This window comes from Solea solea, chromosome 19, assembly GCF_958295425.1.
Source record: "Solea solea chromosome 19, fSolSol10.1, whole genome shotgun sequence".
Classification (NCBI taxonomy): Eukaryota; Metazoa; Chordata; class Actinopteri; order Pleuronectiformes; family Soleidae; genus Solea; species Solea solea.
Genome location: NC_081152.1, coordinates 12887391 through 12900663, shown reverse-complemented (window position 1 = coordinate 12900663; position 13273 = coordinate 12887391). Strand labels below are relative to the sequence as shown.

The following is a 13273-nucleotide window of genomic DNA, read 5'->3' as shown; positions in this document are numbered from 1 at the left end:
TGCAGTGCAAGCCACGGTCCAAATGAGGAGATGTTGAACGTAGAGTATATATAAATATGGACGTAGTCTTCCATTCACAAAACAAGTAATGCTGTTTTTTTAGCCTCACGATTCGCAATTCAACCAGAAGTTCACAGATGTCACCTGTAATCACCTGTCAATCATAATGGTGTCCATTCATATGTGCCGTACCCGTATCTATTTCCTACTTTCGTCATACTTGGTGACTTCATCCATTTTTTTATAAATAGTCTATGGGTTAACCTCAGCACGTCAACCAAAAACAACATACTAACATACTAACACAGTAGACCTCTCTACTGAAAACTGAACTCTCGTTCAACACATGATAGATGACTTTTGATCTTTTGCCCTTAGTGCTTGGAATTGAACAAACGTGTGAAACCAGTGGTTGTTGTTGTTTTACAGCTGTTCACATCTGTGTTGTTGCAACACTGCCTTCTTCTGGATTCAATCATTCATTACTTCCTCTTTTTCGGTTCCGTCTTCCTCCTTCCACCACCACGGGTCATCAGCACAAGTGAAACTGGAGGAAAGAGAGAGCACTTTCTCCGTTTCCAACAGTGTTAATGGACTCGAGCGCGCATCGACATCTGGATCGCCACCAAAATCTAATCATTTCTTCCTCGGTCCACAATCTCTATCCCCAGATAATTTCATCAAAACTCCGCCTTAGCTTATGCTGCTCACAGACACAGACGGACAGATGCAGCCAGAAACAACATCGTTGGTGGAGGAAGCGATCCTTTAGCAGTGGCACTTGGCAGAAAGACATTGTGACAGATGGAGGGGGGAAAAAACTGGAGGAACATAAATGCAGAGGAATGTGTTTCTGTGCTTGCAATGACACTCAAAAGCTGTGTTTGTGACGGCAGCCAGTGTATTTATAGGCAAACAGCAGTAAATGACCTCTTGTCTTAAAATGAACACAGACAAAAAAAAATATCACACACATTCATGCATAAATGAATAAATGAAACTTAAAGTAATCTTCATATAAATAAGTGTTCGACCTGATATTCCTGGCTGATGTATAACACTTGAGTTCAGAGTCACAACATCTACCTCAGCTGTGTGTCTTCTGGCTGCATCTGCACTGTTGGGATTTCCCATCCTGTTTCACTGCGGTAATTGAAACAGTGCAGGTGTGAGGCTCAGTGCACAGGGACTTCATTAGCAAAGAGAGAGATTTTATTTGACCCATTTTCAGAATACCCCGAGTGCTGCACAGAGCTTTCCTTTTTGACACCCCGACTGCTGTTTTGACATAAAGAGGAAAGGCAGTTAATTTATTTCTATGGCGCATCGATCCATGGAGAATGTCTCCGGGTCATTTCCTCACCTTGAGTCCAAGGGGGTTGAGAGGCCAAGGTTCACATGACTGGTGATCAATCTTAAGTGTTTCTCCTTTAAACCGTGTCAGATGTATGCTATTGCCTCTTATTTTACCTCAACAGTTAAGTTTGGACAACAACAAAAAAGGTGAGACAGACAGATGTGTCTGTTTTACAGATGCCTCTGCTGATAGATGAACACAGATGAGTGCATGGTATTGTCTTGTTTGAAAATCACTTTGCCGTGAGCCGACTGTCCGCTCACTGGAAGGTGTAGCAGGCGGAGGCGGGCATGAGCGGAATATCAAGTGTTGCACAGAGGGAGACCACGTCTACTACCGAGGGATGTGAGTGTATCTTATGAAATTAATGACGTAGAATTAATTCAGAGGCAGTATTCGAATACGATGTCTCTTGAATGCATTCAAACTAACTAACGGTTTACTCTCAGGAGATGTGTTTTGGGATTGTTCGCCTGCGTGTAGGAATAAATCAGCTGACAATGACCTTGGGCCTTAGTGGCTGCAGGGCACAAGGGCGTTTGCTCTGTAAACAAGTGGACAATGGACGGATGAATGACAACTACATCAGAGACGCCTGTGTCTTTATCTATCCCAAATAATAACACACTCAATTTGCAACTTTGCCATAAGATTCCCTGCGTCATTTCCCTCTGCTGTACATTCTTATAAGTGTAAAAGTGTTGAGTCCATATCTGCGTTCAACACAGAGAAGTGTGCGAAATTGCAGACGCTCTCTGTCACCAGTGACCAAAGAGTTGCCGCCCAATCCAGTGACTTGTTTGTTTTCCCCTGCACAGTGTTGCTGCTTCTTCCCTGCGATAAATTTGTCCCGCAGTCGTGTCCGGCGCTTAATGAGTCTGGAGACGACGACGACAACGCGCAGACGTATTAGGCCACGAAGAGCTTATTTCACTTTGTGTCAGCGAGGGAGTCCCATTTTAATTCATCCCAAATCTGCATAGTCAATTTGCATCTCAAAAGCCGGCAATCCTGCTAATTTCCATGAAATTGAGCGTCTAGTAGAGGGTGACTGAACACGTGGAGGACAGGAGTCAGTCCGAGAGGATTCTGATTTGGAGAATATCACAGGAGGGAAATTACCTCGCAGCTTATTGACGTGTTCTCCTCCCTCATGTCGTCCATTAATAACATTACCTCAAAGCAATAGCTTTGCTAACTAATAAAAGTTTGAATGCAGTGATCCTTAATATTGTAATTTTACAGCACAGCCAGTAGTTTATTGCTGAAGACCTGAAGGAAACTTGAATATCTTATTAGTTTGTGTTGTGTCTTGACAACCCCCTCACTCTGTTGCTAATGCTTTTAATGGTTGCTAAAATGTTAATATTATGTTGCCTCTTACTTATGTTTCCCTGGGGTCTACAGTCATCTGATCTGGGATCTGTTTCTTCCATGCAAGGCATGAATATTCTGTGACCTAATTCTCCAAGAACGCAATTAGACGCTGACATGACGTGTATGCAAATACAGATCAACTTTATTATGCAAAGAGCTACATTTTGCAGACCGAAACTGGACAATGCTGATCATAGTTGTGCATACTTTTGTTTTGTACAATTGATAAGGGGCCACATGGCTAGCATTGTTGCCTCACAGAAAGCAGGTCACCGGTTTGAAACCCGAGGGCCTTTCTGTGTCTAGTTTGCATGTTCTCCTCGTGTGTGCGTGGGTTTTCCCCGGGTTTCTCCCACAGTCCAAAACATGCAGAGGTTTTTCTGGACACTCTTAATTGACAGTGGGTTTGAATGTGACGGTTTAAGGTGTTCCCTGTCTTTCACTCTATTGCCAGTTTCATACTAAATGGTCCTGCCACACCACGTCTTGCCTCGGCTCAGCATGGCTGAATTGAAATACAGCGGCAGGCTTTGTGATGCGGCTCGTCGCTTGCGATCGCCAGCTTTCAGCAGTCACTAAAAACACCAGAAGCCTCTTGTAAATATTGAGATTTTAGACATTTCCTTGCTAAATGTTGGAGATTAACACAAGTTTTCAGGATTTTTAAGTCTTTTTAACTGATCTACAGTTCATTTCTTGACGACACTCTGACCAGTCAGTGCACTGCAGTCTGACGACGTCACGTGGAATCAGCTCAGCCCACGTACTTAAAAACTACGAGGTACTCTCACTAATGGAAAAGCAAAAAAACACAAAAAAACGTGCCGTGCCGAGCCGTGCCGGGACCATGTGGTGGAAAAGCAGCATATGTCCCCTGCAACCCTCATGTGGAGGATTAAGTGGTACACAATGAGTGAGTGAGTAAAACTGATGAATGGGGATGACTCAGTGCTGTTCGCATGAAAGCTGCCTGTCATATCTACCACCAGAGGCTTGTGCTGTAGAAAACCCATTACAAGATCAAAGAAATAACTTCTCACATAAGATGACCTCTCACACAAAATCCTCTGTCTTTTCCCCAGGATGCTGTCACCACAAAACCGTTCAGTGAGGTCACAAATCCAGTTTGGACTAGTTTCTTGTCACATACCACTCCATTTTAAGCTCACTCGTGTCTGGCCAGGAGCCTTTCGGATCCATCTTTTAACCCCCTGTTAGAGAAAATTGTCCCGTTTTGTGTGTTATTTAAAGCTAAATGTGTCTCTAACATCTCGGTGAAGCCTCTGTTTCAATTCTAAAATATTCCTCCTAATGATCCTGCTATTAAGTGTAACAGCTTGTCGGGGTATTAGCATAGTATTTGCTGCCCTTTCAGAGAAATAAGTGGACTATTATAGAAAGTGCTGCATTTTTATACCGTCATATATTATAAAGATCAATTTGGCTAAAGGTTGAATAGACAAAAATAGATTGTTGTTGAGTTTTCTGCACTGAACCAAGTAGATTTGTGTGTCTATTTATGTTGGGAATGTGGGATAAGAAATTAAAAAACTGTCATTATCTCGTCTTTCGCTCTGCATCGTAAGTGCTAAATTGATCATTGCTTTTCAAACTCTGCAGAGGACAGTTAATGTGCCATTTTTCCAAAAAATATGGAAGTGGTTGGCACTTTAGACTCCGCTTTTGATTGGTTTTCATTAGCTTAGTGAAGAGAAACGGTGACGTTTGTTGGAGAAGATGTCCAGGACCAGATAAGTGACGGCGGTAGAACAAACAGGAAACATCAGTCGCTCAAAGGGCAAGAAAAAGACAATGAGAGATGAGAGAACAGAGAGATAGAAAACGGCTCGAGCTGAAAGAGAGGGAGTTGTGCTCAACAGAGAGTGGAGGTTAATTAAACAGGAGGTTAATCAAAACACACAATAACATCTTTGTGGAGGATGCAGTGTTTGAATGAAAGAATGTGTCATTTTTTTTCAATTTAATTTCTTTGTCGGAGAGAAAGAAACAAAGACTGCGTTAGAAAAGGGAGATAATGAAATAATAATACAGCTAATCTATGCAGTTATACAGGTGAGTCAAGACAAATTATTGGAAACCTTGAATTTGAAAAGGTCAACCCATAACTTATTTCATGACAAAGCCTTCTCTCAACTTTCTGCTGGACTTCTTTTCTCCTTGAAACATATTTTGAGACAAACCATCAAAACGGCGCCCGAGGGCAGAGGAGTCACAAGTGTCTCTGAAAACATCAGTCAGAGAATCTGGGGAAAAAAAACAAAAACAAGAAGACATCACAGTCCAGAGAGCATATTTTCTAAAAAAATAAAATAAAATAAAAAAAATAAATGAGCATCTTCTTCTCACAGTTGAAATAAGAAAAAAAATATTAGTATTCTCATCCTCATCATGCAGATACATCTATGTAAGAATTTTTGACAGCCTTCTTGCAGAGCTGAAACTTTGTGAGTCACTCTGCATCAAGAGCATGTGATTAGCGGTTATAAGATGTTAAATGAAATATGGAGAATGTCCGTCTCTGGCCAAACAGCCCCACAAACCACGGCACTAACAGCCAGAAGGATTCTTGCGACATCGAATGCAAATGAATGTTTTATGGCTCACATCAGGGGAAACGCGATCATTTAGAGGCCATAACTCAAAGTTGGCCATTTGAAAGCCATTCATCTGAACGGAACATACAGCTGGCGTTAATTTGTTTGGCCGTTCCAAACAGGAAGACAAGGAGATTTAATGTGTTGAGTCAGAAATGTCAGTATCTCATATATAAAATTAGATTCTCGGTAATATTTGAGTTGCACCAATATTTTAAAATCAGTTAAAAGTTTTACTGAGGATTTGTTTCACTGCTCTAATAAAAAGTAGACACATTTCCTTTATAAGATGTGTTCATAAATGCTATTTGTATTTCTTTTATTATCTTGTCAGGCAGTGTAATAAAAGGGTTCCATTAATGGTTTTGTCTATTTTTCTTTCTTTATTTGAGTATGCTTGGTCTGTAATAATGAGAAGTAACATGACCACTCAAAGTGCAGTCACACACTGCAGACACAGCTTGATAAGAGCAACTTTGGCCTCACTCTCTTGCCCAAGTCTCTTGACATGTGGAAGAGTTGGGGGTTTTAAGTCGTCAACCTTCTGGTGAGAAGATATTGTATTCTGTGGCGTCACTTTAGAATCGTTTCCAGGCTGAGCACGCTGCATACTCAAGCCTCCTTAGAATTACAACCATCTGTTATTAGGCCACATCTACTATATTCTGTCTAGATATAGACAGACATAGGATTTCCGGCACAGATTGCTCACGTCTCTCTATAGAAGTGTGATTTTCACAGGAGACAGCATGATGTGTTACAATTGACAAAGCACAGGTGTAACTAATGAATTAATGAGCTGAATCCCATTTTAATGCTTCTGTTTCCGACGTTCCTGGTGTTCCTATCACACTGACATGGCTTACTCGGATAAGATAAGATAACATAACATAACAACATAAGATAACATAAGATAACTATAGATAACACAAGATAAGATAACAAACATAAGATTTTCCTTTTTTCTTCCCACACAGGAAATGTGCAGTGTTACAGCAGCCAAATACCCAACCCGGTAGAAAATAGAAATAAGAGTATATATTGTCGACTGACAGTGTCAGTTGTACAGTCTGTCTGCTGAGAATGAGGAAAGACCTGTCAAACCTCTCCTTCAAACACCGAGGGAGCAGCAGCTTGTCACTGGAGGCATGAGCAGCCATAATTACCAATACTTCTGCATGTCATCGCTGTACAATGCCAAAAAATGTCATATCATACCATACCAGACAGTTTAGAAACTGTTGTGTGGTTACAACCAGAACAAGTGACAAACTATAGTATATGTTCAAGGACTTTTCTCCAAGAGTGGGCCTTTGATGTACACTATTAGCACACAATAGAGATGGAGGAGCAGAGTGGAGTGGGAGGAAAATAAAAACCTAATTAGATGATGGTGAAACAGCTTTATGAATTTTTCAAAAACCAAACAACTCTAAAGTTTCTTTGGGAAATGATTTTGGTGTCTCTTTGGAAGATGGCAGCAAAGAGCAGTGGCATTCTGGAGATTTACCTCGCTGTAAAAAAAAACAATATACTATAAAGATGAATTAAGCATCTTGTTTAGTGTGTGGCTCTTAATCAAGATACAGCAAATGCAGTAATCAGCTGAAAGCCAGCTCTATTAGTCACACTTCAATCACAGCCACTCTCACACCAAGGTAATGTGTTTAACTATCACTCCTCCCTCACTCATTTCACTTATTTCTTGCTACATCAATGCTGCCTCACGCCGCCGCTGCTCCTCAGAGCTTTGCCGGCACCACTCTGGCCTCAATCACAATCTCACAGGGTCGAGAGTTTAAAATGTTTTTTTTCGTTGTCTGGCTCGGGCTCACTCCTGTATTCTGCTTTGTGCTGAATTGGCCAAACACATTGGCTAAAGAGTGGAGCCGTCAACGTCAAGTCTAACAGCAGTTTGTTTGTGGCAATAAATGATTTAACAACGACATGTCACGAGTGGAAACCTGACTGAACCAGAAATGTGTCTCCGTCGTGTGTAGAAGCAAACTCAACCACATCCACTAACACTGGACTTCACACACACCCGTATACAAGTGAGACACTCAGAGCCAGTATCTGGAAACATGGATGCGTTCAAACAAACACTGCTGCTGTTTCACTTGCAGGTCACGATGAGCCTCCAAACAGGGCAGTTCATGAGGTCACAGAGACACACTGAGATAATGTGTCCAGTCTGAGTAAAGACTCCTTGACCCACCTTGAACTGTGAAATACACACACGCCCAATATACTGTATGTATATACTGTATATATGTGTGTGTGTGTGTGATATGACAGGTTGTTGATTGTTTTTTTCTTTTTCTGTATTATGGTGTTGACACCCATAGTAATTTAAAACTGTTTTGTACACAAACACACACACACACACACACACACACACACACACACAGTCGGGTGGATTCCATGACTTCAGAGGACATTACAGTGACTCATCCTAACCTTAAAACTTGTCTTCACCTTAAAATGCATTAATTTACATTATGTGGACTTGATTTTTGTCCCCATAATGTCACTGTGTAAACAGATTTATGTCCCCACAACATAAGGAATACCAAAGACACACATACATACACACACAGTCTGGTGGACATTGAATTGACTTAAATTAATCTGGAGATTTAACCATAATTACTACCTAATCCTAATCGTAACCTAACCTTAAACTCATCCTATCCTTAAAGCCTGTCTTCACCTTAAAATGTAGTAATTGACATTATGGAAACTTGCTTTTTGTCCCCACTAGGAAGACAAGTCCCCTTAATGTGACTGCGTACACAACACACACACACACACACACACACACACACACACACATTGCATTTCTTGAGAAACATTAAATTAGATCATGGCCAAGATCATGATCATGATGTGATGGAAATTTACAAAAAGAGGAACATGATAAAGTTGCGAAACTGGCAGAACTTACATCACATCATTGTTGGTGGCAACAAAAGGGAAGTTTGTGCATGCAGCGTTATCACAATATAGAGGTGAAAAGCAAATCCATCAATCAGGATCAAGACTTAAAGACACGTATTTGTGTTCTGTTCACACAAACCTGCACGGTGTGGTTTTCACGTCTGTCTACTGTGAAAAATGCCACAGATTTTATTTTACATTTGATCCCCAGGACAAATCTGTCAGAGCATAAGGGAAGCGTTTGGGAAATAGTTGGTTGGTTCCATAATGAAACCCGTCGCCCTAGAAAGGCATCAAGATAAACTCTTAACTGAATTCCGCCTCTGCTGATGTCTGTTTTATATTTGGTGTCCTGACAGGAGGAAAACAGTTATCGCGGCTTCCCGTGATGCAGCAGCCATTCAAATTGGATGAGAGCATCTGCTGCTTCATTAAGAAATTGAGCCAGAGGACGTTCATTCTGTGAGAGCGGGGGGAGCGACAGACTTTACCTCGCAGAATTCTCCTTCCGAACAAAGACACTCAATGGTAATCTTTTTTTTTTTTTTTTTTTTTTAAACTGTGTCCTTAAGGCCTAACAAACATATAATATTGTTTTATCTCATCATTTTATAGTGGTTACATCCGCTTATTTCTATTCACTGGAGGACTGTGTCCATGCATGACCATATGTGCTGGTAAAACATACGTATAAAGTAATGTTAATAGACTCGCTCCAACAATGCTGTTATGTAAAAATCTGCCTAAATCTACATTTTTCAAGGACGACATGTTATCTGTTCTGACATCGTTGTAAAGGCCTGTCAGCTCACGCCACTAAAGAAATGCATGACGTGACGAGGTGGAGGAAAAGGCCGACTCACCTTGTCCAAACTAACCATCTGTTCAAAGCACCTTGTTTTGAGAGGCAGAGCTGATTCATCATTGGCTGCAAACTGAACCAACTCATTACTGTAAACTTTTTAATTTGGGTAATGTTTAAGTTTAAGATGGGTACATAAAAGGTGCAGCTACAATATTGATCCACACTAGAAGCCAAAACCACAACCAGAGCATATTAGTCCACTTAGCTGTACCTACACTGGCTCCCTGTAACATTGATCGTCTGTTGCTGGTTTATTGGAGGTTCCCCACAAAAAGTCGAAAAAGAAACTTTGTTACTTACGCCCCTAAATTTTGGGACACACTACCCTTAGATATTAGGGAAGCCAGCTCACTAGATATCTTTACACTAGCCTTCAACTAGCTCCTTTTTATTCCACCCTGTGTTGTGTTTTATTTGCATTTTTTTGTATATTTTAAAGTCAAAATGGGGTTTTGACCTATAGCCTTTTCCTATTTTATTCCACCCTGTGTTGTATTTTACTGTTTTACAGTTAACGCTTAGAACACAGGGTATTTCAGCTGTTTTTTTTTCCATTCCTATGTTTAAACGTACATTATATACAGAGTGTATAAGAATGTACAATATAGAGTGTCTTATTTCCTTTTTTTCAGCACAACTTAGGCAATCTGATGAAACAAATAAATCATTTATACCATCTATATAAACACACCTGAGCAAAAAATACTCAAAATGTTTAAAATCCGATTGAATTTGTGAAATTTGGGTCTATTTTGTGACTTCTGCATGACTATTGTTTCTTTATATCACTACTAAAAATGTGATATAAAATGAATCATAACTTTAACTCAACAACACATAAGAAGACAGGATGTCCATATAAGGAGTATTATTATCATTGGCGCACCTGCGGCACAAATCCGTGCCACATGAGCACAGGGTTAAAACAGGGTTTTTTCCTCTTTGACTTTAGACTTTTTCCTTTTCATTCCACCCTGTGTTGTGTTTTATTGTTGTATTTACTTTTAAAATGTTATTTTCCTTTTATTGTGAAGCACTTTGAGCTGCAGTCCTTGTATGAAAGGTGCTACACAAATACAGAACTTTAAGCTTAAAAAATATTAACTTTCAAATGGATGCAATTGTGGTCATTACCGTACATCCTGGTTTTTCTCTTAAACCCATTATGATCTTGATTGACAGCAGACCAGAACATGTCCACATCAAATATATTGGCTTAATATTTCTGCCAGTGAGCAACAAAAACTATAGTGTGTGTGTGTGTAGAAAACAGCTTTATTACTCCGGGGGCAACCAACCCAAAGAACTGTAAAATTGGTCACAGAAAATGGTATTGATTTGGTATTTCAAAGTGCTGTTGTGACTAGACTCGTAATGCTCCTTCGTTAATGCTCTGTCTTTAACCCTCTCCACCAGCAACCTACTGTACGAGGAAGAAGCTGTGGATTTTTGATATAACGGCAGCGGCTCCATTAGTGTAATCACTTTGCCAAAGTAGAACCCGTCATTAAAGGTATCAGTCTTCGGGTTGTTTACTCATCACCCTTTACCGAAGAGCCTGTCAGTGAAGGAGATCCTGTGACAAGATTAAAAGTTGCCTTAATTGATCCTGACTCATACGTTGGTAAGTGTACACGGGGATTTTCCCATTCAAGGTGCAGGGTGACCTTGTCACACGCAGGAAACGGTCCTCCTCATACCCAGAACCTACCTGGGTTGCGGCTTGATGAAATGGGAGATGGGGAGGATGAGCCAGTGCAACCAGCATGTGCAAGACAATGACTGATTGTCCTGGGAAATGCTAACATAATGCATTACCCACCCAATGTAATTGACTTTCGTGGAAGACAACATCCCCCGAGGACTAAGAAGGTCACAGTTTTGGGCAGAAAGCAATGAATGCATGAGAAAGTTAGTGTCAAGAAATAAAGGCAGCAAAATACACACGGATCCATTATCCGTGACCTTGCTTACAGCAGCGTGACTCAAAATGTATGGATGTGTACACGTCGCAATAACTACAGATCGCGACCTTGTGCAACAATTCAGGGGGTTCTCTAAGCCAGGAATATTTTTATTTGCCCAGAATATTGATCTTTAGAGGATTGTTGTGATAAAAAAAAGGCAGAAATACTTAAATGAATTCCTGCCATACAATTTTTTTTCCATCAGGAAATGTGGTGAGGAAGCCGCTTGTAACATTTAACGAGGCCCGCTGACTGAGTCTGGCTCTAGTCTCTGGCCAAATGACAGCATATTTAGTGCCATCGCCCATCAAGCACCTGTCAGTCGGCTGTGCCTCTTACTCTGATTGATGGTCGCCCCCCGGTGTATAGTGAACAGCAAGCCATCTGACCACAGTGTCACTACTGGTGGTTAATGGACGCCTTGAAGGTTCCCGTTGCTGAGCTGAGAACAAAAGTTAGCGGCGCGTCTTTTGCCAACCACCACAATCAAACCAATAACCATACGGCAGTGATAATACGGCAATTAATTTGGTGGCCCGTGGTCCAAAACTGGCCCGCTAGCATCAGTATCTGGGCCCGGCAGATGATTTAACAAATCTGATCCAAAAAAATGACAATTTCAGAGTTTTTATTCTGAAAAAATATGCAATTCAAATAGATTCTGTTGCTAGAATTGACAGTTAGCGCTTTCACAGTGAGCAAACAACATGTTTGCATTACCACAATTACATTGCAGTATGTGCTATCGGAAAAATTCCAACAGTTTCTGAAAGCTGAGAAGTTGCACGTCAAAGCCAACATTAAGAAGTGGTTATTACGGTAATGTCACCAGAGAAGAGAGAGTTGATACATCTCGGCATTCCCCTTAAAGTCATTTTTTTTGTTTCTTTCTGTAATGTTTCTTGTTTCCTGTTTTATTTTTAAACTTACCTCTCCTCTCACTTCCTGCCCCTGTGTGTTTTCCCTCCAGTCTTGATTGTCTGCCCCGCCCTCATTAGATTCACCTGTGTCTCGTTGTCTCCCTCCTCCTCATGTATATAACTGTGTTCCCTTTCCCCTCTGTGCCAGTTTGTCTTGTACCTCCATGTTGAACGGTCCAGCATTCTTACTATTCATCGTGATCTGTTTTTTTGGACGATTGCCTGTTTACCGAACCAACCTTTTGAGATAAGTGAACTGATGTTGTTTTTGTAACCTGAACGGTTTGGAGTCCTACTTTTGAGGAGTACCAGTCTTAACACCTGTAAACCGATGTTATTTGAAATATGTTTTATATTGTTAAAATTTTCAATGTATGGTTTAAAAAATACAAATAAAAACACTACTGTTGTATGTTAATAGCCAGGTTTGCGGAGTAAATGTCCATAAAATAACTACTAATACTAATAATACAAGCATTTTAGGCTCAAAGAAGAAGTAATTCTTAAAATTTAAATGACGCACAACAAATATGAACAGTACGAGTATGTATCTTACACGCAAGTCCACATTATTGTTATCTTAAAGGAATACTTCACTGATTTGCATTTAGTTTTGTATTACTAGAATAGGGGTAGTATTTTTGAAAAATTGTGACACTTGGTCCGAGGCTTAAAACTGCAACGCTGATTCCTCACTTTTTAGACCCACTTGTAGGGTTTACATTCCCAGAATGTAAACAGTGTCCGCCATCTTTGCTAACAGTTATGCTAACAGGACCAAGTGTCACTGGTGGGCACGTAACAAAGAAAAGAATGAAGATATTTCTCAACTCAGGGGAAACTGAGGTTGGGAAGCACAATTTTTCAAAAATACTAACCCTAGTAATACAAAGCTAAATGCAAATCGGTGAAGTATTCCTTTAAGGCAGCAAAGACACTTTTGCCTGATTAAGATACGATGTTTTGGCCCAAATATTCAGCAAGTAAATGTGGTTTCAGTTGCTTTTTTTTTAAGCAACAGAAACCACATTTACTTGCTGATCCCTGCACTACGGCATGTCTTCAATATGGCATCGATCTTGATATCCAGACTTTGATACTGATTCTGAATAATAATTCTGTTTTGACCAGTTACACATTAGGCTGAAGCGGCCCGGCCGTCAAACACAGAGCTAACGTCTGCTCAGGGGATGAGTGTAGCATAATACATCAAGCAGGAGACAGATTTGAGT

General features: G+C 40.5%; 1 long non-coding RNA gene across 1 annotated transcript in view; it reads left to right on the top strand.

The window, feature by feature from the left end:
• Window positions 1-10194, top strand: part of LOC131446804 (uncharacterized) — a 30516-nt gene extending 20322 nt beyond the window's left edge. Inside the window, exon 3 of the long non-coding RNA XR_009233964.1 lies at window positions 8649-10194. This is a non-coding gene — a long non-coding RNA (uncharacterized LOC131446804). The remainder of the gene's footprint in view (window positions 1-8648) is intronic.
• Window positions 10195-13273: the final 3079 nt, after the last annotated feature.